The sequence below is a fragment of the Scyliorhinus torazame genome, chromosome 14 (genome assembly GCF_047496885.1).
Source record: "Scyliorhinus torazame isolate Kashiwa2021f chromosome 14, sScyTor2.1, whole genome shotgun sequence".
NCBI lineage: Eukaryota > Metazoa > Chordata > Chondrichthyes > Carcharhiniformes > Scyliorhinidae > Scyliorhinus > Scyliorhinus torazame.
The window spans coordinates 70,399,430-70,425,071 of NC_092720.1; the positions used below are offsets into that span (position 1 = coordinate 70,399,430).

Sequence of the window (25,642 nt, forward strand, 5' to 3'; positions counted from 1 at the left end):
AAAACGTCCATCCACCCCATGTAACTTTGCATGGAACACCACTTGCCTGGACTGACGCAGCCTAAATAATACGTAATAGGCTCAACCTCATCCAGGGCAGACTGTTCACTCAGCTAGCACCCCTGCCAATTAACTCAATGACCACCCTTTCTGTCACCAGTGCATTATTAACATATGTACTTCTTACAATTATGAGGTTTATAAGATTGTTATGTTTTTGGACTGCATCCTTAATTTAAGGTGCAATGAAAGGATTTAATGTGACTTGTTCTGAAATTTGGCTGACAGCAAGCCTGGGTGGTTTAATTGTTGGAGGTTAAAGGGGGCCAGAACAGAGGGGGCATGTGGGGCAGTGGTTAGCACTGGGACTGCGGCGCTGAGGACCCGGTTTCGAATCCCGGCCCTGGGTCACTGTCCGTGTGGAGTTTGCACATTCTCCCCATGTCTGCGTGGGTTTCACGCAGATGTGCAGGTTAGGTAGATTGGCCACGCTAAATTGCCCCTTAATTGGAAAAAATAATAATTGGGTACCCTAAATTTATTTGAAAAAAAAAGGGGGCCAGAATGTTTTATTTGGAAGAAAGTGCAAATGTGATGCCACATTTGGAGAAATTGGCAGTAATGTATGTGCTAACAGTGGGTCTCCAAGGTCCCAGAAAGTTGTTGATAATGTTGGTTGTAAACAGCTGTGCTTTAAACTGTCCATCTACCTCCCAAAAGTAAGATACAAAAGTGATTTGGGGTCTCACAGATAGCTGATCAGCATTTCTACCTGGATACAAGGCTCATGTTATTCCCATTGCCACGGAGATGAGATTTGAGAAGGGAAGGGTTTTTAGGATATTCCTGAACCTGACAGATAAGTTAGTCTGCCAGGATCCAGGACAGGGATATCAACTATAGGGAGCAAGACCATGCTGTGGTTCACCAAGTAGGACTTTGAGTCAGAGCTCATAATTGGTTCAGCAGACAAAAGCTGTGAGCAGTTCAAACAAGGTTGAAAGATTTGCAATAGTGGAAGAATCTCAAGAGAAAAAAATAACTCACAGTGAAAGATAGTTCTAAGATTAGAGGCTCACAGGCTGGAAAAGGAGGGCACAGACGTAAACCCTTAGAAGCTAAGAACTATCTTGGACAGGTCCCATAAGAATTGAATGTCCACTGAAAGGACAGGATAAAATACAGCTGTGAAATATGTTTCCAGTTCTGTTTTGTGGTTTCAAGTATAAGATGCCTACAAAAATGATGTTTGTTAAAAGTGATTTTAGGCTTTTGTTACGGTAAAAGTCTTAAAACATGAAATCGTGTTGTGTCATCCTTTAAGCTGGGGACTGCAAATTCATTTTTTTAAGTTAATAATATACCTACAGGTTTTTATGGAGATCGTAATATACTGCAGGAATGAATCAATTTTAATTTGAGAGCATTTTAACTCCCTTCTTACTGTTTCTACTGAGCAGGACAAGAGCAACAATGACAAGGAACACCATGATTGACAAATAAAGTGAGATAGGACTGGGTTCTTAAGTTTTCCAACAGTGGCAATTTAACCATAAGAAAGTCTGTGCCTAGGTTTCTACCACTACGTCAAATGGATTTTCAAAACCTGACCCCATATGTCCATTAATATAACTTAGAACAAATCCTTTCCACAACAAAATTGAGATCACATACATACATATCAGGGATGCTTTTAACCTTGTTTGGCAAGAATGAAATGGGTGCACGGCCAAAATTGTCCAGATTACTTACCTGTCAAAAAGCTGGCAGGATGATGATTTTTTTTAATATATAAATTTAGAGTACCCAATTATTTTTTTCCCAATTAAGGAACAATTTAGTGTGGCCAATCTACCTAACCTGCACATCTTTGGGTTGTGGGGGTGAACCCCACGCAGACATGGGGAGAATGTGCAAACTCCACATGGACAGTGACCTAGGGCCGGGATTTGAACCCGGGTCCTCAGTACCGTAGTCCCAGTGCTAACCACTGCACCACATGCTGCCCCAGGATGATGATTTTTAACTTGCTCCCTCGAACTAACAAACCTATGAATTAGGAGAAGGGACAGGCCATTTGGCCCCTCAAGCCTGCTCCGCACTTAATACCCTTATCCGAAATTCTGAAAAATGAAAAATTCCAAAATTCACACTTTTTTTTGAGCGCCGACATGACGGAACAAGTGGCTCCCGAGTGATGCGCAGTTCCCAACGCGTGCCGCACATGTGAGTTCCCAACCTTTCCAAATGCACAGACCCCAATGTTCCGCACATGCACAGTTCCCAACACGTGCTGACATGCGCAGTTCCCAACCCACCGCAAATGCGCAATTCCCAACCCGCCGCACATGCGCAGTATATTCCAAAATCCGATAAACACTCGGCCCCAGTATTTCGGATAAAGGGATTTTCAACCTGTAAGATCACGACTGATCTAATTGTGGCATCAATTCCACATTCTGCCTGCCCCTGATAACCATTGATTCCCCCGCTGTCAAGAATCTATCTACCTCTGCCTTACAAGTGTTAATTGATCCTGTTTCCACCACTCTCCACGGAAGAGTTCAAAAGATTCACAACGCTCTGAGAGAAAACATTTATTCTCATCTCTGACTTAGGTGGAGGACCCTTTATGTTTAAACCATGTCCGCTAATCCTAGTCTCTCCGACAAGGGAAAGGGTATCACGGTAGCACAGCGTTTAGCACTGCTGCTTCACAGCACCACGAACCTGGATTCAATTCCCGATTTGGGTGACTGGCTGTGCGGAGTCTGCACGTTCTCCCGTTTCTGCGTGGGTTTCCTCCGGGGACTCCAGTTTCCTCCCACAAGTCCTGAAAGATGTGGGGCTGGATTCTCTGCCTTCGGGATGCTCCGTTTTGCCGGCAGCCGGGGAGTTTCCGGACTGTGTGGGGCTGCCCCACAATGGGAAATCCCATTGTCCAGCCAGCGAAACGGAACATTCCGCCGGCGTGCTGAATCAGAAATCTGGCACGGCGGGACGGAGAATCCATCCCCTGCTTGTATGTGAATTGGACATTCTGAATTCTCCCTCAGTGTAATTTTCCCACCGCTATTCAATGACACAGTCACGTTTTGGGGCACTGGAGAATTTCTCACCAGTTTAGGCCACACTAATAATTTTGTTTAGTACTGGGGAGCTAAACTCAGAGATCGGGCCGCCATTTTGAGAGGGTACTCCGATCTCTTGAGTGAGCGTGTGGGCCACACCCCCCCCACCCCACCCATGGGCAATGTCACCCCCCATACACATGGACACTACTCCATACCGCCTGAGGACACCCTTCTATGAGGTACCTGGGGGTCCCCCCTCTTCAGGCTCCCCCAGCCCCCTTACAGCACCCCTCCCTTCCAGGATTCCAACCTGTCACCCGTCCAACCTCCCAGAGGCCCCTACTTACATGCCATACACCCTCCTACCATTCAAACCTCCCTTCACCCTCATTTTATGAGCATGATCCCCTTCGTCCCCTGGCCCTTGGCAGTACCTCGCTAGCACTCGGGCACTCTTGCACTGCCACCCTGGCACCCATGCAGTGCTCCTGCTGGCTTGTCAGTGCCATCCAGGCACCTTGGTAGTGCCAGGGTGGCAGTACCAAGGTGCCCACATTCCATGGGGAGGGCCACCCTATCTCTGATGGCCCAGGAGACCCCCGGGTGCCGTTCCGCCAGATCCACTTTGTGTGGCCCAGCACTGATCGGCGCCCAGTTGCAGCCTCCCTGGGGAGACCGAAGAATCAAGGGAGGCCGATGAATCCCGCGCAGGTGGGTCGTAGGTAGGTTGACGACCTACTTCCGCGAACGTCATTCGGTCCTGCCCATTTGGGGCGGGTGTCTGACTCTGACGTCTCGCGGGACTCCGGAAAATCCCAGGAGGTGTGGGGGTTGTCGGGATGCTCGCTGGAGGGCTTTCCTGGTATTCACTGGTTGCGTTGCGCTCAACAAGAGCACACGCGGCCAGAGATTCGCGCCCTATGTGAATTCAGTTATTGCAGCTATGTCTGCAGGATCCGGCTGGTCTAAAGACCAAAAAGTCGGCGGCGCCCCCGCACTGATCCTCCGCCCGGAGTGGGGTGTAAAGTCCCCGGCTTTGCATGCGGAAATGGCCGTAGAATGGCCGGGTCCTTGGCTGCAGATGCACATGGCACGTGTACAACATGGCACCGGCTTCGCGCGCACCCGGCCTGCCAAAAACTGCCTCCCTGTAATCCCGCGCGCCACCCCTGGACCACCCCCCACCAGTCCCCCCAGCCCCCGTGGAAGCCCCCCCTCCTGCCAGCGGAACGCCACTGGACACAGTCCTCAGCGCCCCACGCCATCGGGTCTCGGCCTAACGGGGGCAGAGCATTAGGGGAGGGCTTCAGGTGATGTTCTGAGGCCGTCCCGACGGTATGCAGTGTACTCCTCGAGTTCATCGTTTTTGAGAGGGCCGAGCATCGGAAAAAAGGCACCGCCCCCAATTCCAGCATTAAAACGCATTCTCCGGCCGATCTTTGAATGCGATTTCAGCGTTGGCGATCGTAGAATCCAACCCAGAGCCTTTAGTTCCGACTTTTTTTGTAACTTTTAGTATTATCTGTAGGTGCACTCTTAGTTTTGTACACTATGTCCCTTCCTGCCCTGCTCTGATCATCATTTCACTTATTCCTACCTTGCTCATTTGCCTTGTCTTCTCTATTTAATTTCTCACATCTTCCCAAACTTGATGCGCCCAGTAATTAATATTAATTTCTCTCTACTGCCCTAATTATACGATTCGCCAGAACACTTGTTCCAGTGCAGTGCAGGTGAAGACTGTCCCAACATTACAGATATCCCTTTCCCCAGTATTTATGTCAGTGCCCCATAAATTGAAACCTATTTCTCCCACATCTTTGAGCCCACAATTAACTCTCTAATCTGATTTACCTACCCCACACTCACCCTCGGAGAACTGTGTCTATCCCACTGACTATGCTGTCCTCTATTATCACTACATTCCTATTAACTCCCCCGTCCCAACTTTAATAGTTCCGTGTACCATGTTGCTATGGTCAGTTTGCAGATCCACCCTGCAGCCACCACTTTCACTCATACTGGCTGCAAGAAACTGCAACCTGTTGGATAATTGCAATGGCAGAGGCTCCTCCATTTCTGCCTTCTTGCTCCCCATACCAGCCTCACTCGCAGTCACGCCCCCCCCTGTCCCTGACAATTGACCAAATGAGAAGACCCTATCCAATGGGGTGTGACTGCCTCCTGGTGCAAAGTGCCTAGGTAACCTTGCCCCTCCCTGATGCAGTGCAGTGTCTACAGCTCAGCCTCCAGCTCAGCGAATCTGAGCTGAAGCTCGCCTCAAGCCACAGACTCTTACTGCAGACGTGTTTGCCTGGATCACCCGAGTGTCCAGGCACTCCCACATTCTGCACTTACAACACATCACCTGCCCTTACCATCTTTATTATGTGTTAATTAATTTATTCCTCATTGATTTCTAATTAATAAACACTTCTACTCCTAATAACATTTACTTCTCCAATAAATCTTACTATATCTAATAAAGCGTTACAATTATTAATAAATTCCAAAAGTTTTGTTAATAAACTAGAAAATATTCACCAACCAATCACTTATCTGTTTTACTATGAATCACACTTTTATTCTCTCAGAATGCAGCTGCTTTTCTCTGAAGCCACAGATTTGACTGGATTGGATTAGATTGGATTGAACTGGATTAGTCTGGACTGGACTCAACTGGACTGGACTGGATTGGACTGAACTGGACTGGATTGGATTGGATTGGACTAGACTGGATTGGACTAGACTGGATTGGATTAGGCTGGATTGGATTGGACTGGACTGGATTGGATTAGATTGGACTGGATTGAACTGGACTGGACTAGGCTGGATTGGACCGGATTAGATTAGGCTGGCTTGGATTGGACTAGACTGGACTAGACTGGATTGGATTGGATTGGACTAGACTGGATTGGACTAGACTGGATTGGATTAGGCTGGATTGGATCGAACTGGACTGGATTGGATTGGATTGGATTGGACTGGACTGGATTGGATTAGATTGGACTGGATTGGACTGGATTGAACTGGACTGGACTAGGCTGGATTGAATTGGATTGGACCGGATTAGATTCGGCTGGCTTGGATTGGACTCGACTGGACTAGATTGGATTGGACTGTACTGGATTGGATTAGATTGGACTAGATTGGATTAGATAGCTCTTCTTGGTTACTGCCTCCTGGTTCCCTTTTCACCTGCTCTTCTCGTTGATGGTTATTGCTCTGGAACCTCGTCTAGATTTCCCCCCCCAAATATACTTTATTCACAAAGGGCTGGATTCTCCGATTCTGGGACGCCGGCATGGGAATGGTGACATTTTACGCCAGAACAACTGGCGCAAAAAGGCCACCGATTCCCCGTTTTGCTGGGGGCTAGCAGGATGGCAGCGTAGAACACCAGCTCAAGCTGCCAATTCGCCCCGGAGAATTTCCGGGTCCTTGGCCATGCATGCGCATGGTGGCGGCTTGCAGCGGCCGCACCGTGCTAAATGGCGGCGGCTGCTAGCGGACCCGGCCTGCAAAATAGATCCCCCCTTCGGCCGGCTCGCGCACCCCGGACCACATCCCCACAGTGCCCCCAGCCCCGAATAATGCCCCCCCCCCCGCCTGCGGATCGGCCATCCCCGACTGTGGCGGCGCTGGACTGAGTCCGCAGCTGCTACGCCGAGTTCCTGACGGATGAGACCACACGTGTCCCATGCAGTTGGGAACTCGGCTGGTCGGGGGCGGAGCATCGGGGGGGCGGGCCTCAGGCAATGTGCCGCCGTGTACTCCTAGAGGGGGCAGAGCATCGCGAAAGCGGTGGCACCCGTGATTTGGTTGGGAACTTTGATTCCCCGGCCGTTCGCCGAACGCAATTTCACCATTGGCGACCGGAGAATCCAGCACAAAATATCAGAAAGAACATTACAAAGTATTTCAAAATGGCCATCATAGAAAGTGCAGTGATATTAAAGTTTTCTATCTAGATCATGCTGACCTACAATCAAAAGAACATTGCAAACATTTCAAAATGGTCATGACAGCAAGTTCAAGAGTATTTAAGTTGTCTACATAGAACATGCTGCACTCTGAGGTGCTCCAAAACAATTTTGATACATGGAATATTTACTGTATACATCCAATGTGAGTCATACAGCCCAAGGGGTTCTATATAATGCGAGCCCCTGGGTGCACTGTGGCTGAAAGGTCGTCTGTGGGCGGCATGGTGGCACAATGGTTAGCACTGCTACCTCACAGCTCCAGGGACCCGGGTTAAATTCTGGCCTCGGGTGTGTGGAGTTTGCACTTTCTCCCCATGTCTGTGTGAGTTTCCTCCGGGTGCTTCAGTTTCCTCCCACAGTCCAAAGATGTACAGGTCAGGTGGATTGGCCATGCTAAATTGCTCCTTAGTGTCCAAAAAGGTTAGGTCAGGTTATTGGGTTTACGGGATAGGGTGTAGGCGTGGGCCTCTTTCCATGCACCGGTGCAGACTCAATGGGCTAAATGGCCTCCTTCTACACCGTAAATTCTATGATGCTATGACAGTGATCTTTTCCCATTGCATCTCTGCAGCAGCTGCCCCAAGCTTTAGTGCATCACTTGGTGCATAGTCCAGGACTTTAAGTGCCAGTCTGCAACACTCAGTCGAGGACAACTCTTTGACCTGGAAGACCAACACTCTCAGGCAGACCAAAGTGCGTCTTTCACCGAGTTGCTGATCCTCCAACAACAGCTGATGTTTATCTCAGTGTGCGTCCTGCGAACAGCCCGTAGCGCACAGAGTCCTGCGTCGCAGAACTGCTCGCAATGAACCTTTACAAAACCACTGCACCTCTTTTCAGACCATCTTTGCAAAGACACATTCCACAAAGAGGAGACAAGTCTCTCCCCCTCCACACTCACCTCGAGGGCAGTGTGCGGATGGGGTGAGACACTCAGCATGTAGAAAGGACCTTACGATGAGGGCTTTATCACCACCAGCCAAGCTACGTCTTGGTGCTTGTTAGAGTGTTCTGGCAATGAGCCATTCTGCTAAATGACTTTGACAGTCTGCTCAAGGAACCAATTGCCCAGAATCCACCGTCTCCTTTTCCCAAAGGGCCTGTGGGTTGTTACGTGCAGACCACTGCATGATGGACTGTGGCCAATGGCGCTGCTCTGCATACATGTTTCCAAGAGGGACAGGTGGTACAGCACAGTCCAAATACGCCCTTCGAGATGGTGATTTCTGTCTCCAGGCCCTCTTTTAGCCCACTCTTCTTGTTGGTGATTATTGCCTCCGGATCCACTTTTCACTCAGTCTCAAGTGAGTGGTAAAGTCATGAACAAAAGCAGAGGGGTTCCTCTTTATTTATGCATTTCAGATCCCAGTCACATCATCGGGACCCAATTTTAAATCAGGTATGAGCAAGGAAGCCACTCAGCTCAGCAGCTTGAAGCAGGATGTAAAGGATCAACCTTAGAAGCAGTTGAAAAAGGTGCATGTTTTCCTCTTGTGGATACAGGAGAAGCAGGAGTACTCTTCCAGCCCCCACAAGAAAAACTTAAGCATCTCCATCTGGAAATCACTCATTTATGAACACGAAACCTCAGTGACACTGCCCAAAAGCCAATCCCATCTATGCTTCTGTGCAAGAAGTCAGGCAGTGGGATTTAAATAAGGCCAGAAAGTTAAAATAGCTTGGATCTGATTTCTGCCACAGCAGATGAGATTCCAGCACCCTATGCCCAGAATTAAAATATGAAATATTAAACTCTGAAACAAACTCACACAAGGAGTTTATTTTCACACTGAAGTTATATTTTATTCTGCCTTTGCATTGATATAATACTTGGACGTATTTTAGCAGGAGTCAATGTATGAAGCTTGAACACTGCTGGTAGCTGGAAAGAGAATTGCAGCATTCCATGGCGCTTAGATTTAGACATGGAGGGCGAGATTCTCTCAGCCCTGGGCCGGGCCGGAGAATCCCCGGGACCGGGCCACCCCGCCACGACGCCGGCACGCGATTCTCCGCTCTACATGGCCGGCCCGCCGATTCTCGAGCCGGGATGGGCCGAGCAGAAGTCGTGGAAACGCTGAGTCCCGCCGGCACCGTCCACACCTGCTCTCAGCCGGCAGGAACTCAGCGTGGAAGGGTCGGGTGGCGGCCTGCGGGGGGGAGGGGGGCTCCAACCTGGGGGGGGGGCCTCCGATGTGGCCTGGCCCGCGATTGGGGCTCACCGATCGGCGGGCCGGCCTCTCTGGCTGGGGGACTCATTTCCTACGCGACGGCCCCTGTAGTCCTGCGCCATGTTGCGTCGGGGCCGGTGCATTGAAGGAAGCCACTGCGCATGTGCGGATCCCGTGACGCCCAGTTCGCGTCGGGATCGGCAACTGGAGCGGCGTGAACCGCTCCAGCGCTGTGCTGGCCCCCTGCAGGGGCCAGAATTAGTCCTGGGAGCGGCCCTTTCATGCCATCGTAAAATACGACGATGTGGACAGCGGGATGAGAGAATCTCGCCTGGGGTTTTCCTTTCCTGCCTCCAACTACCATTGAGATTTTCACTGACACTAATGACATTTAGCTCTTTTTCGTGGGTAAGAAAATGGACAAGGTAGCGGAGTCTTCGTTTAATTCTAAACCTTAAAGAGTAGCATGATTTACATTGGTGGCATTTATACCACTGCCAGAGCAATGATATAAGCCATGCAACAAGGCTGTGGTAAATGTATAATTACTGATCATTCACCAGTGCACTGTGTTATGTTATTAGCCCTGTGGGCTCTACCGATGGGCCATTGTGTGGCTTCACCCACAGGGGATATGTTGGGGCATGTACGGGCTCCGCCCATGGCTCCACCCCCTTTACAGGAAGTATAAGAGTTGCTGACCTGCTGGGCCGCCTTCAGTGTTGTACCGGTCACAGGCAGGCTCAGTTCTAAGCTGATTAAAACCACGGTTTACTTCTCCACGTGTCTTCGAGTGAATTGATGGTTGCATCAATTTAATCAGCTTAAAATACTACTATGGAATCAGCCCTCAAACCTGAAAGACTGGAACTCGATCCACAGGCCGCGGAGGCAAAAGAAATGTTTTCACATTGGCTTCGATGCTTCAAGGCCTAACTCGCCGCGTCGTCTACGCCATCCGCCACTGACGAATAGAAGCTGAGCCTCCTCCTCGCACGGGTGAGCCACCGCATTTCTGACCAGCTCGACGAAACCGCTTCCTATACAAAGGCCCTCGCGATACTCGAACGCCTCTACGTGCAGCCTGTGAACGGGGTATACACGCGACACGTCTTCACCACTCGCCGCCAGCGCCCCAGGGAGTCGCTAGATGATTACCTACGCGACCTCAAAGCCCTCGCGCGCAACTGTAACTACCAGGCCATTACGGCCACTCAGTACATGGAGCTCGCCGTCTGAGACATTTACGTGGCGGGGGTCCAATCGAACTATGTGAGACAGCGCCTGCTCGAAAATGGGGCCCAGGACCTGGATGACACAGTAAAACTGGCTACCTCTCTGGAGGCCGCTTTTCAGAGCCTTACTGCGTTCCCGGCTGATCACGCGACCCCCTCGTGGGCCCCTGACCCGAGACTACCCCAGGCCTGTGTCGTGTAGCCGCCCGCCAATCATGGGGGGCTACCCTGCTACTTTTACGGCCAGTCCCAACACCCCCGACTGCACTGCCCGGCCCGCAACGTGAACTGCAGCAGCTGCGGGCAAAAACGACACTTTGCCAAGGTCTGCCTGGCCAGATCTAAGAACTCGAACTCACAGACCCGATCCACAGACTCACAGGCCCGCAGACCCCTCAAGGTGGCAGCGTGTCTGCCGACTCCGCCTCCGCATAACATGTGCGACTAATGGGGGCCGCCATCTTGGCCATCCTCCCCCATGCGGCTGGCCACGTGCGATCCATGGGGGCCGCCAGCTTGGACGCCCTCTTCCTCACCGCCCACCTCGTTCGACCAACGGGGGCTGCCATCTTGACCGCCATCTGCTACGCCGCTTGACGCGTACGACCTACCCGGACAGCCATCGCGGGGCGGCCCCAGCACCTCCGATCACACCGCCGGCTACCCACACCTCAGCGCAGTCACCCTGGACCAGTCGCAACCTAAGCACCTCCGGAGCTCCATGATGGCCGTCCGGGTTAACAGGTACGAGACACCTTGCCTTTTCGCCTTGCCTTGACTCCGGGAGCACAGAGAGCTTCATTCACCCGGACATGGTAAGACACTGCTCGCTCCCAATATTCCCGACGCAACAAACCATATCCCTCGCCTCTGGGTCGCACTCGGTGCAAATCCAAGGGTGCACTACTGCAACCCTAGCGATGCAGGGCGCTGAGTATGCTAATTTTCAACTATATGTGCTCCCAGACCTCTGCGCTCCTCTCCTTTTGGGACTCGACTTCCAGTGCAACCTCAGGAGCCTAACTCTTAAGTTCGGGGGGCCCCTGGCCCCGCTTACCATATAGATTTCATAGAATAGATTTCATAGAATTTACAGTGCCGAAGGAGGCCATCCGGCCCATCGAGTCTGCACCGGCTCTTGGAAAGAGCACCCTACCCAAGGTCCACACCGCCACCCTATCCCCATAACCCAGTAACCCCACCCAACACTAAGGGCAATTTTGGACACTAAGGGCAATTTATCATGGCCAATCCACCTAACCTGCACATCTTTGGACTGTGGGAGGAAACCGGAGCACCCGGAGGAAACCCACGCACACACGGGGAGGATGTGCAGACTCCGCACAGACAGTGACCCCAGCCGGAATCGAACCTGGGACCCTGGAGCTGTGAAGCAATTGTGCTATCCACAATGCTACCGTGCTGCCCCGTATTCGGGTCCGTACTCCGTTACGGATAAAGTGAGCCCATCGGTATATAAAATCAAATACCCATATGGTAAGACTGCGTGGTTTCACATAAACCAGTTAAAGGCTTATGGAGCACAGTCAAACCACGCCAACACGTCATGCTTTACGCAGCAGACCACACCCCGCCCACAGCCAATGTAACCAGACCAACCCCCACCACGTCCAGCCCAGACACGGACTCACCCTCGACTCCACCCCCAAACTCTACACTCCGCCCCGGAACGCCCACAGACTGCAGCAGCAGAGACAGCGACTGTGACTCTGACGATAGCCACAGCACACCTCCCTACTCTTCCCATACAAACGGACCCACACCCAGCGACTCCGATTTCGACTCCAGTGATCCCTTCATGATCACTTTTCTAAACAAATCACACCACCGACCACCGAACCACACGGACGACCCCGACTTTGTCCCCACACAACTCGACGAAACTCATTGGCACCGTGACACCTACAGACTCGTCCGAAACGACGAAAGCAACCCCAACTCACACCACGCAGCCCTCTCAACATTAATTCACTCCAGAGTTTGGCACCCGGGAGAAGGGGACGACCTCGAGTTCGACCCCCAATCCGCCAACCCCTTTGCGACCCTGTTCGCAACAGAGAACTGAGGTGTCCACATGATGATTTAAAGGATATGCAGCCTCGCGACCCTAAAAATTGACCCCCCCCCCCCCCCTCTTTGCAAATCTCACCGCCAATTGCAAGCCAATAGCTACCAGAAGCAGGCGGTATAACATGCAGGACAGGACGTTCATTCGGTCCGAGGTCCAGCGTCTCTTGCGGGAGGGGGTCATAGAGGCCAGCAATAGCCCCTGGAGAGCTCAGGTGGTGGTCGCCAAGACCGGGGAAAAGTTCCGGATGGTGGTTGATTACAGCCAGACCATTAACTGGTTTACGCAACTCGATGCGTACCCCCTTCCCCGGATTGCAGACATGGTAAATCAGATCGCGCACTACCGCGTGTTCTCCACGGTGGATCTGAAGTCTGCATACCACCAGCTCCCAATCCGCCCAGAGGACCGCCACCACACGGCGTTTGAGGCAGACGAACGCCTTTTCCATTTCCTCCGGGTCCACTTTGGCATCACGAACGGGGTTTCGGTGTTCCAACGAGCGATGGACGAATGGTGGACCAGTACGGGCTGCAGGCCACGTTTCCGTAGTTGGACAATGTCACCATCTGCGGCCATGATCAGCAGGACCACGACGCCAACCTCCACCGATTTCTCCAAACCGCCCAAAAACTCAACCTCACCTACAACAAGGAGAAATGCGTTTTCCGCACAACCAGACTAGCCATCCTCGGCTACGTCGTGGAAAACGGGGTCCTAGGGCCCGACCCTGACAGTCTGCACCCCCTCCTACAACTCCCTCCCCCTCACTGTCCCAAGGCCCTGAAGAGGTGCCTTGGATTTTTCTCGTATTACGCCCAATGGGTCCCCAAGTATGCGGACAAAGCCCGCCCACTATTTAAGGCCACCCTCTTTCCACTGGCAACCGAGGCTCACCAGGCCTTCAACTGCATCAAGGCGGACATCGCCAAAGCTGCGATGCGCGCGGTGGCCGAGTCCGTCCCCTTCCAGGTGGAGAGCGATGCCTCAGAGGTCGCTCTCGCCGCCACCCTCAACCAAGCAGGCAGACCGGTAGCGTTTTTTTCACGCACCCTCACCACCTCCGAAATTTGACACTCCTCGGTCGAAAAAGAAGCCCAAGCCATCGTGGAAGCCATGAGGTACTGGAGGCACTACCTCGCTGGTAGGAGGTTTATCCTCGTCACCGACCAACGATCGGTTGCCTTCATGTTTGACAATACGCAGCAGGACAAGATCAAGAATGATAAGATCTTGAGGTGGAGAATCGAACTCTCCACCGGTAACTACGATATAGTATATCATCCTGGGAAGCTCAACGAGCCCCCAGATGCTCTGTCCCGCGGCACATGCGCCAGTGCGCAAGATGACCGACTACGGGCTATCCACGATGACCTCTGCCACCCAGGGGTCACCCGGCTCGCCCATTTCATCAAGGCCCGCAACCTGCCCTACTCCACCGAGGAGGTCAGAGCTATAACCAGAGACTGCCAAATCTGTGCGGAGTGTAAACCGCACTTCTATCGACCGGATAAGGCCCACCTGTTAAAGGCATCCCGGCCCTTTGAATGCCTCAGTATAGATTTCAAAGGGCCCCTTCCCTCCAATAACTGCAACACGTACTTCCTTAACATCATAGATGAGTTCTCCCGCTTCCCGTTTGCCATCCCCTGCCCTGATATGACCATCCCCACTGTCATTAAAGCCCTGCATAGTGTTTTCACCCTGTTTGGTTTCCCCAGTTATGTCCACAGCGACAGGGGCTCGTCGTTCATGAGCGACGACCTGCGCCAGTACCTGTTCAGTAAGGGCATCGCCTCGAGCAGGACTACCAGTTATAACCCCAGGGGAAAAGGGCAGGTGGAGAGGGAGAACGCAACGGTCTGGAAGACCATCCTACTGACCCTGCGGTCCAGGAATCTCCCAGTTTCTCACTGGCAGGAGGTCCTCCCCGATGCGCTCCACTCTATTAGGTCCCTCCTTTGCACGGCCACAAACTAGACTCCTCATGACCGTTTGTTTGTTTTCCCTAGGGGAGATACCTCAGGGGCCTCGCTTCCACCCTGGCTGATGACACTGGGTCTAGTCCTCCTCCGAAAACATGTTCGGAGCCATAAGACCAACCCCCTGGTAGAGAGGGTCCAGCTCCTGCACTCCAACCCACACTATGCGTACGTCGAACACCACGATGGCTGGCAAGATACCCTCCGGGACCTGGCGCCCGCAGGCTCCGACTCCACTCCCACTACTGCATCTCCCACACTATGACCCGTCCAACCTCCCATGTTCAGTACCCCCACCCCTATATGGTTCCCGTGCTCCCTCCCACCCTCCACACCAGTCCACAGGAATGAAGATCCGGAAGAGCCGCTCCCGGAGTCCACGCCTATGCCGGCTCCGGACCCACTTCCACAGCCACCCGAAGCGGCTGCAACACCAGTGCATCGGCGGTCACAACGTACAATCCGGGCACCGGACCGACTGAATCTATGAGCCCGTTGTCACGTTGGGTGTTCCGCTATACAAACGAACCAACATGGTTGTAGATGGTACAACTCTGTTTTATTACTCTTGATAACAACATCTGTAAACGTATGACTGGTTCGTACTTTACCCGTTAACCTGTGGACCTAGCCCTAACACTACCTTAGAGAGGCACTCAGCACATGGTGTATGTCTGAGTGGCACGCTGTGAGCTCTGTGCCCTGACCTGTCTCCTGCTGGAATGAGCGGGAACTGTGGTGTTCCCCGTTTCATAGTGCGTGTGCTCTCACTGGTGATTGGCTGTGATGTTGTGTGTGTGTTGATTGGTCCATTGATCTGTCCATCAGTGTGTATGTGTGTTTGCACCATATGTTTATCTGAATATCATGACATCCCCCTTTTTACAAGAATATGTGCCTATGTGCTAATAAATATTGGTGTGTACTGAATGCAGCTGAATATGTGTGTGCAATATCTACAACATGTACATGAGGCTAAACTATATACATAGAAAGGTGTCAGGTGCAACATAGCAACGAGGTTGTACTATAAACAAAACAAGTGCAATCATCAAACATCGAAAACAAACTCCTGTAACGACAAAAAGAGAAACATATTAACATTGTGGCATAACACTTTAGTGAGTCCAGTGTGCAAACATGCTCATAAGTCCAGCCTAGTAGGTGGGCAACGAATTTGGGTTGACCGTTAGGGTGGCACACCATTCATCACCCGGATTAACGCTGTTCACTGGCATCGGCTGGTGGGTCCTGCTTGGGGACATCCGATTCCTGTCAATGACCGCAACGCGGAAGGCTTCCCGGTCGTCGGTATCACCGGTCTGTACGTCGTCAGGGTATGACTCGGTGTATGGAGGCTGAATGGCCCGCACGTCCCTGCGACGCTGGCGGAATTGGGGAGCATTGGCAAGTTGAGGTGCTCGACAGCAGGCAGCGTAGTGTCCCATCTTGACACAGCGGAGGCATTGTCGATTCTTTGCTGGACATTGCCGTTTTAAATGTGTGGATCCACAGTTGCCGCACATCATGACGTCATGGCGTTCGTTGCGCCACCGCGCATGCGCAGTTCGGTCCTGCGTAGAGCACGCCTGCGCGTCACGTCCCTCTGCGTCGATGTCTCTTTTGGCGCGTACAAGCGCGGGAGACCGCGGAAAGCGCGCAAAATGGCCGCCCTCGTCCGGGCCGCGGGCCGGGAGGAACCCGATCGACTGGACCCGCTCGGCCTCGTAGGACCCCTGCCGTGCCGATTCGGCCGCTTGGAATTGCGAGTAGCGGCTGGTCGCGTTTTCATGGAGGACGCAGGCTTCGATGGCGGTGGCTAGGGTGAGGCTCTTAATTTTGAGGAGCTGCTGGCGTAGGGTGCCCGAGGTGACCCCAAAAACTATCTGGTCGCGAATCATAGAATTGGAGGTGGCCTCATAGCTGCAGGACTGTGCGAGGATACGGAGGTGTGTCAGGAAAGATTGAAAAGACTCATCCTTACCCTGCAGGCGCTGTTGGAAGATGTACCTCTCGAAGCTCTCGTTCACCTCGACGCTGAAGTGTTGCTCAAGTTTTAGAAGGACCGTCTTGTACTTCGTCTTGTCCTCACCTTCCGCGAACACCAGGGAGTTGTAGATGTGGATGGCGTGTTGCCCTGCCTTGGAGAGGAGGAGGGCGATTTTCCTGGTGGCCGATGCATTCTCCCTTTCTGTGGCTTCTAGGAAAAACTGGAAGCGCTGTTTAAACAGCTTCCAGTTGACGCCAAGGTTTCCAGCGATTTGGAGCGGCTGCGGCGGGCTGATGGTGTCCATGGCGCAGGATGGCGGATCCCTGAAGATGCATAGGTAGGTCTCACAGTTGCTGGGTTCCAATCCTGGTACTATGTCGTGTTGGGTGTTCCGCTACACAAACGAACCAACACGGTTGTAGATGGTACAACTCTGTTTTACTACTCTTGATAACAACATCTGTAAACGTATGACTGTGGTTCGTACTTTACCCGTTAACCTGTGGACTTAGCCCTAACACTACCTTAGAGAGGCACTCAGCACATGGTGTATGTCTGAGTGGCACGCTGTGAGCTCTGTGCCCTGAGCTGTCTCCTGCTGGAATGAGCGGGAACTGTGGTGTTCCTCGTTTTATAGTGCGTGTGCTCTCACTGATGATTGGCTGTGATGTTGCGTGTGTGTTGATTGGTCCGTTGATCTGTCCATCAGTGTGTATGTGTGTTTGCACCATGATATGTTTATCCGAATATCATGACACCTGTCACCCCGCCGGACTTCATTTTTAAACAGGGGGTGAATGTGGTGAATGTATAATTACTGATAATTCACCAGTGCACTGTGTTATGGTATTAACCCTGTGGGCTCTACCTATGGGCCATTGTGTGGCTTCACCCACAGGGAATATGTTGGGGCATGCACGCGCTCCGCCCATGGCTCCACCCCCTTTACAGGAAGTATAAGAGCTGCTGACCTGTGGGGCTGCCTTCAGTGTTGTACCGGTCACAGGCAGTCTCAGTTCTAAGCTGATTAAAACCACAGTTTACTTCTCCACTTGTCTTCGAGTGAATTGATGGTCGCATTAAAGGCTGTCTCATTATTGCTGATACTAACTTATAGGGTAGCTTCATAGAACCGAACAGCGACAATCATGACATTACACCAGAGCCAAAAGTGCATTATGGGACACCATAATTCTTAAATGGTACCGCATTCATTTTACCAGCCAATTAGATAAAACAGAGACGCCACGTGTGTTCTAACCCAGTGTATTAAAAGTAATGTGTCTTTTGTTCATTTCTGCAGACAGGATTAATCTGTCCAGCCATATCAATTACATGGTCAACAATTATTTGCTCAACATATGGCAAGGACTCCTCCTGCCTCTCAGTTTCCCCATCTCCATGCTTGATCTGTCCCATTCTAAAATCCCCCTCCCCCCACTGACTGCACATTTCCAACATTGTTCCTTGATTTACAATGGACAGCTGTTAATTGCAAACAAAACAGCGCTTTACCAATTAGTTTATCGTAAATGAATCGCACAGTATTAGCAAGCCTAGCTGGCTTCAGCAATTGTTCCTGATCTAGTTGATTTTGCAACAGAACCTTATGCTTGGAAACAAAATTCACTAGTCCATTAATTTGTTCCTGGGGAAATCTGCTTCAAGGATACCTGTTTCCAGAACATGCCAGAATTCTATGGTTGACAATTTTGTACAGTATTGCTCTGTGAAACATTCCACCTCTCGGATAACATTAGTCAGCTCCCTCTGCACCCTGTTTGGTGCATTTTTTGTTTACTCAGGAAATAAAATCATTTGGAACTGCAGCAAGTACTCCTGGGCCCCAGGGATGTATTTCATCAACAAAAACAGCTGTTTTCAGAAACAAATTCCTTGCAATAACAAATTCCTAATAAGGTCACTCCTACTCACTCCCTGAAATTGTCTCAATTAAAGGGATGTAACTAGAAATACTGTATCAGGGCATGTTTCTTCCTGCAGTAATGCTGGCTCATTATGCTATGATATTAACATATGATTATATTTCTGTAAATAAATTCTCAGTGCACCATTCCCATTGTAATGTTTACCCTGATATCCCAATATCTGTGGATTTGAAAGTTGACGCTCATTAAACAATTTTGTTTCACAGTAACAAGCCAGAGTTTGGATAAACACATTTCTGGGCAGTGAACCATGTGAGTAGGCTGTGGTGGAATTTGTGTGGTAAGTATAATAAGTACACGCGTCCTTACATGTACTGTCTGCGCAGTAAAAAATGAAAGCAACAATTTTTTTTAAATCAGTAGGCTGAAAATGACACATACTTTCTTACAAAGCCTGACATTGATCTTGTAATGGTTTATTCATGTGAAGTACATGTTTCATCAAGATGGCACAGATTTTGAATCAGAATACTAGGCTTCCTGAACCACCATTCTAATGCAATATACTCCTTTAAGTACTACTCTGTTTAGTAAGTGTTTTTTGTAGGCTATCAACTCAATTTTCTTGGACTCTGGCAAATGTGTAACAAAAAGGAACATTCCATTTAAATAGTTTCACAGCTGAAACACACTGCTCTGCCGATTAAAAGACCAATCATCTTTGCAAATGCTAAATTAATTGTCCTTCTCCCCATGAACAATAGTTTTCCAAATGTGAATATCATAGCTGTGTTAAATCCTCAACCTTTTCCAAATCCAAACATCCAAATTTCAACTTAACCTTCCCTTGTTGATGTCAATGGTGAGTAATGAGCATTGTGTAAAATTGACACTCCGCCCAATCCTGTGTGTTTTCAGCCTGGTGAATTTGGTCAAAATTGCAGCGGGCAATATCTGTTTTAAAGTTCTTCAAAGTGAAAGTTTTTAGGTTGCCAGGAGTCTCATAGGTTTTACTTCATTTGTGCCATTGCCTCCTTCTATACTTGACATGTGATGTTCTGTTGTACAGAGGAAGATCACAGGCCAAATCCTGTTTTGTTTTGAGTTACTGACTGTCATCCAGTATAGCAGTCGGAATATCTTAACAACATGAGCAATGAGTATAAAATCATAGCACTTCAAAATTGCTTCAGGAGAGAAAGCAACGTTAGCAAAAAGTTGATTTAATGGCACAACACATTTGTGTATCAACTTGCTCAGCAGTAGACCATACATTCCTTGCATTTCTTTCTTGTGTGCCTGTATAGGAGTGGGCCAGGCTTAGTTATGTTAAGCTATTAGCTTGATCTAATTATTCATGTTGCATAAGGGAAAATTACGACTGTTGTTGGATTCTTCATGATGTGCAATAATGAAAATTTGAAAAAAGCACTGGAGAAAGGAAGAGAGGAGGACCCAGAGATAGACAGCAACACCTAAAAGAGTGGGAGAGAGGAGGACCCAGAAGCTGAGAGCAACTGAGGAAGACTGCAGGGACCGTCCTCCATTTTAAAAATAGGGATAGAATTCCCATTTTACATGTCTATGGCCAGAATCTTATCATGACATGAATCATGTCGCTTGTGGTGGCCTGTGATGCAGTATCAATTACCACAAAGACGAGAGTAGTGGAATAATCAAGGCTTTATTGAGCAAAGATGTTGTGCCTCCTGTAGCTGGAACCAGAATGGCTGCAGCACCGGCGAGCACACACATTTATACGCCGCCTACTGGGCGGAGCCAGCAGCCAGGGATTTACCCATGTACCTCTACTATACAGGCAGTGCCGTTAAACATGTAATACAACTAGTGGTGACTACCACATTCACCCCCCGTTAGAAAAATGAGTCCAGCGGGGGGAGGTGGAAAGCATTCCGGCAGAGGTGGTGGAAAACATTACAAGTTAAGTCTGTCGGGGGCCTTGACCCTCCTCTGCGATCACCTCAGTCCTGGTGGTGATGTGGGCGCCGACTTGGTCACCTGTGACTCCAGGAGCGTGTTGTCCTCGTCTTCGTCACCCCTGAGTGGAACCAGTGGGAGGACGGATCCTACTGGGGCGGGGGCTGCAGTAAGGTTCGCTGGAGGGAGAGTGAATGAGATAACCGGGGGGGGGTTGGTGTCAGGTCAGGTGTCGTGGGTGGGGGTCCAGCGGGTCCCAGGTCCTGGAGAGAGACTGTGTCCTGGCGCCCATTGGGGTGTGCCACGTAGACGTACTGCGGGTTCGCATGTAGGAGGTGGACTTTTCCGACCAAGGAGTCCGACTTATCCGCACAGGCCTCCGAAGGAGGATGGGTCCAGGAACTGTCAGCCATGTTGGGAGCGAGACCCCGGAGGTGGACTTACTGGGGAAGGCAAACACACGTTTGTGAGGGGTCTCGTTGGTCGCGCTGCAGAGGAGCGATCGGATGGAGTGGAGCACGTCATAGAACATTACAGCGCAGTACAGGCCCTTCGGCCCTCGATGTTGCGCCGACCTGTGAAACCACTCTAAAGCCCATCTACACTCTTCCCTTATCACCCATATGTCTATCCAATGACCATTTGAATGCCCTTAGTGTTGGTGAGTCCACTACTGTTGCAGGCAGGGCATTCCACTCCCTTACTACTCTCTGAGTAAAGAACCTACCTCTGACATCTGTCCTATATCTATCTCCCCTCAATTTAAAGCTATGTCCCCTCGTGCTAGACATCACCATCCGAGGAAAAAGGCTCTCACTGTCCACCCTATCCAATCCTCTGATCATCTTGTATGCCTCAATTAAGTCACCTCTTAACCTTCTTCTCTCGAACGAAAACAGCCTCAAGTCCCTCAGCCTTTCCTCATAAGATCTTCCCTCCATACCAGCCAACATTCTGGTAAATCTCCTCTACACCCTTTCCAATGCTTCCACATCCTTCCTATAATGCGGCGACCAGAATTGCACGCAATACTCCAAATGCGGCCGCACCAGAGTTTTGTACAGCTGCAACATGCCCTCATGGTTCCGAAACTCAATCCCTCTACCAATAAAAGCTAACACACCATACGCCTTCTTTACAACCCTCTCAACCTGGGTGGCAACTTTCAGGGATCTATGTACATGGATACCGAGATCTCTCTGCTCATCCACACTGCCAAGAATCTTACCATTAGCCCAGTACTGTGTCTTCCTGTTATTCCTTCCAAAATGAATCACCTCACACTTTTCTGCATTAAACTCCATTTGCCACCTCTCAGCCCAGCACTGCAGCTTATCTATGTCCCTCTGTAACTTGTAACATCCTTCCGCACTGTCCACAACTCCACCGACTTTAGTGTCATCTGCAAATTTACTCACCCATCCTTCTACACTCTCCTCCAGGTCATTTATAAAAATGACAAACAGCAGTGGTCCCAAACCAGATCCTTGTGGTACACCACTAGTAACTGGACTCCAGTCTGAACATTTCCCATCAACCAACACCCTTTGTTTTCTTCCAGCTAGCCAATTTCTGATCCAAACTGCTAAATCACCCTGAATCCCATGCCTCCGTATTTTCTGCAGTAGCCTACCGTGGGGAACCTTATCAAACGCATTACTGAAATCCATATACACCACATCAAATGCTTTACCCTCATCCACCTGTTTGGTCACCTTCTCAAAGAATTCAATAAGGTGTGTGAGGCACGACCTACCCTTCACAAAACCGTGTTGACTATCTCTAATCAAATTATTCCTTTCCAGATGATTATACATCCTATCTCTTATAAATCTTTCCAAGATTTTGCCCACAACAGAAGTAAGGCTCACTGGTCTATAGTTACCGGGGTTGTCTCTACTTCCCTTCTTGAACAAGGGGACAACATTTGCTATCCTCCAGACTTCTGGCACTATTCCTGTAGACAAAGATAACTTAAAGATCAAAGCCAAAGGCTCAGCAATCTCCTCCCTAGCTTCCCAGAGAATCCTAGGATAAATCCCATCCGGCCCAGGGGACTTATCTATTTTCACACTTTCCAGAATTGCTAACACCTCCTCCTTATGAACCTCAATCCCTTCTCGTCTAGTAGCCTGAATCTGAGTATTCTCCTTGACAACACTATCCTTTTCCTGTGTGAATACTGACGAAAAATATTCATTTAGCACCTCTCCTATCTCCTCGGACTCCACGCACAACTTCCCGCTACTGTCCTTGACTGTCCCTACTCTTACCCTAGTCATTCTTTTATTCCTGACATATCTATAGAAAGCGTTAGGGTTATCTTTGATCCGACCTGCCAAAGACTTCTCATGTCCCCTCCTGGCTCTTCTTAGCTCTCTCTTTAGGTCCTTCCTAGCTAACTTGTAACTCTCGAGCGCCCTAACTGAACCTTCATGTCTCATCTTTACATAAGCCTCCTTCTTCCTCTTGACAAGTGTTTCGACTGCTTTAGTAAACCACAGTTCCCTTGCTCGACCACTTCCTCCCTGCCTGACAGGTACATTCTTATCAAGGACATGCAGTAGCTGTTCCTTGAACAAGCTCCGCATTTCCATTGTGCCCATCCCCTGCAGTTTTCCTCTCCATCCGATGCATCCTAAGTCTTGCCTCATCGCATCATAATTGCCTTTCCCCCAGATATAACTCTTGCCCTGCGGTATATACCTATCCCTTTCCATCACTAAAGTAAACGTAATCGAATTGTGGTCACTATCACCAAAGTGCTCACCTACCTCCAAATCTAACACCTGACCTGGTTCATTACCCAGTACCAAATCCAAAATGGCCTCGCCTCTCGTTGGCCTATCTGCATACTGTGTCAGGAAACCCTCCTGCACACATTGGACAAAAACAGACCCATCTAAAGTACTCGAACTATAGCGTTTCCAGTCAATATTTGGAAAGTTAAAGTCCCCCATAACAACTACCCTGTTGCTTTCGCTCCTATCCAGAAGCATCTTTGCAATCCTTTCCTCATCATCTCTGGAACTTTTCGGAGGCCTATAGAAAACCCCTAACAGGGTGACCTCTCCTTTCCTGTTTCTAACCTCAGCCCATACTACCTCAGTAGACGAGTCCTCATCAAACGTCCTTTCTGCCACCGTAATACTATCCTTGACTAACAATGCCACCCCTCCCCCTCTTTTACCACCTTCCCTGAGCTTACTGAAATATCTAAACCCCGGCACCTGCAACAACCATTCCTGTCCCTGCTCTATCCATGTCTCTGAAATGGCCACAACATCAAAGTCCCATGTACCAACCCATGCCGCAAGTTCACCCACCTTATTCCGGATGCTCCTGGCATTGAAGAAGACACACTTTAAACCACCTTCCTGCCTGCCGGTACACTCCTGCAACTTTGAAACCTTACTCATGACCTCACTACTCTCAACCTCCTGTATACTGGAGCTACAATTCCGGTTCCCAAGCCCCTGCTGAACTAGTATAAACCCTCCCGAAGAGCATTAGCAAATTCCCCCCCCCCCAGGATATTCGTACCCCTCTCGTCCAGGTGTAGACCATCCCGTTTGTAGAGGTCCCACCGACCCCAGAATGAGCCCCAATTATCCAGAAATCTGAAACCCTCCCTCCTGCACCATCCCTGTAGCCACATGTTCAACTCCTCTCTCTCCCTATTCCTTGTCTCGCTATCATGTGGCATGGGTAACAACCCAGAGATAATAACTCTGTTTGTCCTAGATCTAAGTTACCACCCTAGCTCCCTGAATTCCTGCCTTACATCCCTATCCCTTTTCCTACCTATGTCATTGGTACCTATGTGGACCACGACTTGGGGATGCTCCCCCTCCCCCTTAAGAATCCCGAAAACACGATCCGAGACATCACAGACCCTGGCACCTGGGAGGCAACACACCAACTGCGAGTCCCTCTCATTCCCACAGAATCTCCTATCTATCCCCCTAACTATGGACTTTCCAATGACTAATGCTCTGCTCCTCTCCCCCCTGCCCATCTGAGCAACAGGGACAGACTCTGTGCCAGAGACCTGTACCCCATGGCTTACCCCTTGTAAGTCCCCCCCCCAACAGTATCCAAAGCGGTATACGTGTTACTAAGGGGAACGGCCACAAGGGATCCCTGTACTGACTGCCTCCTCCCAGGCCCTCTCACCGTCACCCATCTATCTTTATTCTTTGAGTAACTACATCCCTGAAGCTTCTATCTATGACCACCTCTGCCTCCCGAATGATCCGAAGTTCATCCAGCTCCAGCTCCAGTTCCCTAATGCGGTTTCTGAGGATCTGGAGATGGGTGCACTTCCCACAGATGAAATCAGCAGAGACACTGACGGCGTCCCTCACCTCAAACATTCTGCAGGAGGAACATTGCACTACCTTCCCTGCCATCCCCTCTAGATAAAAAAAAAGAAAGAAAGAACTTACCTGTTATTCACTCCGCTTCTCAGCAAGCACTCACTCAGCAACCTCTGCGCCCCACACGATAACACCTGAGGGAAAATAAAAGAAAAACTACTTACCAGTCACCAGCCAATCCCTTACCTGCAGCCTGTGACGTCACGGTTCAACTTCTTTCTACTTCTACCTGCCCTCGAGCCTTCCTCTTGATCTTTACAGCGGTTGGTATTTTTTGGTTAGAGAAGGGGTTAGGGAGGGAAACACTGAAGAAGTGTTTCGGGTTTAAGTCTCACTTGACACGTGACACTGTGTCGGGGAGGACCTCCTGCCAGCGGGAGACTGGGAGATTTTTAGACCGCAGGTCCTGCAGGACAGCCTTCCAGACCGTCCCGTTCTCCCTCTCCACCTGCCCATTTCCCCGGGGGTTGTAGTTGGTCGTCCTGCTCGAAGCAATGCTCCTGCTGAGCATGAACTGATGCAGCTCATCGCTCATAAAAGAGGATCCCCGGTCGCTGTGGATGTAGGTGGGGAAACCGAACAGAGTGAAGATGCTGTGGAGGGCTTTAATTACCGTGGCAGAAGTCATATCGGGGCATGGGATGGCGAAAGGGAACCGGAAGTACTCATCAATCACGTTCAGAAAGTACGTGTTGCGATCGGTGGAGGGGGAGGGGCCCTTTGAAGTCCATGCTGAGGTGCTCAAAGGGGCGGGAGGCCTTCACCAGGTGCGTTCGATCTGGCCGGTAAAAGTGCGGCTTGCACTCTGCGCAGACCTGGCAGTCTCTGGTGACAGCCCTCACCTCCTCAATGGAGTAGGGCAGGTTGCGGGCCTTGATGAAATGCACAATCTGATTGACCATGTCAGAT

The 25,642-nt window shown here is 50.3% G+C and overlaps 1 long non-coding RNA gene across 1 annotated transcript in view; it reads left to right on the forward strand.

Annotated features, from left to right (window-relative positions):
- The window catches only part of LOC140389304 (uncharacterized), a 151,571-nt gene that overhangs the window by 21,573 nt on the left and 104,356 nt on the right, over positions 1-25,642 (forward strand). Inside the window, exon 2 of the long non-coding RNA XR_011934333.1 lies at positions 18,683-18,756. This is a non-coding gene — a long non-coding RNA (uncharacterized lncRNA). The remainder of the gene's footprint in view (positions 1-18,682; positions 18,757-25,642) is intronic.